This window comes from Lycorma delicatula, chromosome 13, assembly GCF_047948215.1.
Source record: "Lycorma delicatula isolate Av1 chromosome 13, ASM4794821v1, whole genome shotgun sequence".
In the NCBI taxonomy this organism is placed as follows: domain Eukaryota; kingdom Metazoa; phylum Arthropoda; class Insecta; order Hemiptera; family Fulgoridae; genus Lycorma; species Lycorma delicatula.
Window position 1 is genome coordinate 10,069,549 of NC_134467.1, and position 3,599 is coordinate 10,073,147.

A 3,599-nucleotide genomic window follows, 5' to 3' on the forward strand; every position below is an offset into this window, starting at 1 on the left:
AGAATTTCTAATTGATAATTAGATTTGCTTTGCTTTAATCTTTATTATTTTCAATTAAAATTGCACTATCTTAAATAAATTTCAAAGATACTTAACTAGTATCTAGGTATACTTAACTATGCTACTTTCTAAGCTGTTAATTGCCACCTGAATGGTTTTAACTAACGTTTAATGATTTTACATTCCAGGTATTCTTTATAACCGTATTTGAAAATATATTAAGTTTCAAATAGTAATTAAATATGCCTCTAAGCACCTCAGTATACTTATGCGGCTGCGCCGGGGCCGGTTTCTGAACTACGGTTACTTCCTTAAGCTTTGAGGCAATATTTTCGAAACCATTCACGAGAGCTGTGAAAGCTGCTCGGAGGAATTCTAGACGAGGCAATAAGCTCCCCTTGGTAGCTGCACTGGTACTCTTAGGGTTTGCTAAATAGGAAAACAACCCTTCTATTCCGTCAAAACATCATGCATGGGCCAACGGGGCAGAGCTGCCAGGCCTGCCCCCGGCTTGTGAAAACTCTTCAATGATTGGGTTCATACCCTACCGGGTGGTCACCCCTACATCCATTTTCGAACCAACATTATCTGAACCGGTGTTCGAGGAGGGCGAAGGAGAAGGCGAATCAATATGTGTGGCTGCATTGTCTGAACGTGTGGGAGTTCCTGGATGCAGTTGCTTTGTCAACCGGCATCCGTAGTTTACTTAAGGAAAAAACTCTTACCGCATTGCCGTGGGAAGCTAACCCTGAGTACGGCTGACCACCAGCTAATTATTATGGCTCCAAGCGCTATAAAATGGTGGACTGGTCGCTAAGCTGTTCGAGGTTCAGTTGCCGTGTGTGGCACAGACATTCGGTCTTATGCTTTAGGGCGACCGAATGGAGTGGTAGCGGGAGAAATGCCAAGCAATCCAATATATATACTTTTATTTTACATCAATATATTTTCTATATACTTGTGTGTGTGTGTATATATATATATATATATATATATATAGAGAGAGAGAGAGAGAGAGAGAGAGAGAGAGAAAGCTGAGGAATGTGCAACAATATGGTTAAATTAGAAAGTGCCACGATTCTATCGGGTAAAAAGATTTAAAGAAAAAATATTTTTGGAAAATACGTGAGATAAAAATATTAACATATGCACATAAATGCAATAAAAAATAAACTAAATATGAAGACCCACATATCCTTGCGCAGATATTACTTTCAAAGTATACGGTACTTGTTTTGATGGAAATGTTTATTATTTTCGTTAAAATAGGACGAAATTAAAAAAAAAATTGTTAACAGTAATTCTTTCATCGAAAGCTTAGGATCACTGAAGGGGAACATAGTTTAATATAATGTACTTCAAGCTACACACACACACACACACACACACACACACACACACAGAGAGAGAGAGAGAGAGAGAGATTTTATTAACCCCCTCTTAGAAACTGTTGAGTGCGTTATTACAGCCGAAAACCGACTTTATTCCGTTTGTTATTTACACACAATAAATAAACTATCTGACATAGTAGTTATTAAATCTGTGTCTGTTCAAATATTTCATTTTAACTATTGCAATGTCAAATTTTTAAATACGATAGATAGATTTATTAATCTATCGTAACGATAGATTTAATAACATCATATTGATTTGATTTAATAACATTTAATAACATGTGATTCTGTGTTTAAAAAAATAAACCGTTTGAAAATAAAAACATGACTCAATATTTTTACATCCTCTTCATTTCATAATTAAAGAGAAAAAAAAATAGATATTAATATGATATCAATCGAATTAATTAATTATTAATGACGAACAGATTATGAATATTTGTTTTAGTAATGCGTGAAGACGATAACCGTTAATTGCCGCGCTGTCTGGCCTGCGTCTCTTTGTTATGTAATGTTGTGTAACCCTTCCTCACTCCATAATAGTATAAACGTTCAACGTTCAAGGTTAGACAGGCTACCACGTTAATACATCCCAGAATAGAGCAGAATTGAGTTTGCTATTTTATAAAATAATTAAATAAAGTCAACAATATCAGATAAAACGTTCAACTTTTCGCTTTCGTTCGCTTTCACCGTCTGATTATTTTTATTTATTTATTTTTGAATTTGTAATCTTTATATGCAAATTAAAAATGAGGATATTAAAAAAAAATTCGCTAATTCAAAGAGTGGAACCCAATACATTTAGTTTTTTTAATCTGATTAAACTGTATATTTGTGAGCTGATGTCTAAGTTGACAATCGAACCCGAGACCTTTAGCGTTTCAATCGGTTCTTTCCAACATATTAATCAAACTTGTTTACAGATGATACTTAAGTAAATAAAATTGAACTGTGAAGAACAAATCGATTCCGTAATTAATATTCACATGAATATAAGCAATCTGAGACAGAAGCATTACGCAAGTAATTATTTGTAGCGACCAAGAGTCAATCCCGGGGCTTTAAGATCATGAATAGTGCTTTTTAAAGACGATACTCGGATAAGCATATTATATGTGAACTGTCTCCAAGCTGAGAAAAAATCCGGACAAAATCGTTTGAGTAACCGTTTTTTAATAGCCAATATTCAAACAAGCATTAAACATATAAGCTAGTGTCCAAGCCGAGAATAGAACCCAAAACCTTCAGTACATCATTTGTTTTTTATATTACGGAGGTGACAAAATAGATTATAAAAATGAAAATGAGACCCAACAAAATCTAATTTCATGTCGCTTAATAGAATCTTTGGATTAAAGTGTTTCATTCATTGATAGCCAAGTATTATTTAAAAACAAAGAATTATATTTTAAAAGATCTAAATAAAATTAAATTAGGCTTTACGTGTATACTAAAGTTCATTTATAAGTAGATTCGTGTACGTGTATGCACGCGCGTACACACACATCCATTTGATTTGAATATTGAATGTTGCTGAACTGTAAAATATGGAAGTCGGTTAGATATGTTAACTTTGAACTTTAGAAATAATATTAATCATTACCTCCTTACGTACCATTCATGATTTTTGTAATTATGTCATAAAAGATGCCCTGTTTTTTTAATTCCTGATTAGAAAAAAAAAAAGTAGTGACACTAAACAAAAATTATTGATGCGCTTGCAGGTCTGTATTGACATGTACGAAATGAGTTTGATTACATACATAACAGTTTGTTAGATATAATTAATTAAGTAAAAATGTCATCATAACGCTGGCTGTTTTAGTGCACATTTATAAAAGATATTTTAATATTTTATGTAATTATAAGTTCGTCAAGTCTGATAAATAATAACAATATAGTAAAACTAATTTAATATTAGACAACCTATGTGCTGGATGGTGAGTTGTTAAAAAAAAAAAAAAAAAAAATTAGATGGAATAATTTTTTCATTACTTTAATTTTTAAAAGTACTCGTTAAAAGATGTCTGTTGTTGGCGGTCGCGCCGTGGTGGGGAGAAGACAGACAGTGTAAACAGAGATGGTGAGTTAAAAAAAAAATTAGATGGAATAATTTTTTCATTACGTAAATGTTTAAATGTACTAGTTAGAAGATGTCTGTTGATGGCGGTCGCGCCGTAGTGGGGGGAAGACAGGCAAACA

The 3,599-nt window shown here is 33.0% G+C and overlaps 1 long non-coding RNA gene across 2 annotated transcripts in view; it reads right to left on the reverse strand.

Annotated features, from left to right (window-relative positions):
* The window catches only part of LOC142333806 (uncharacterized), a 67,718-nt gene that overhangs the window by 57,140 nt on the left and 6,979 nt on the right, over positions 1–3,599 (reverse strand). The window lies entirely within an intron of this gene.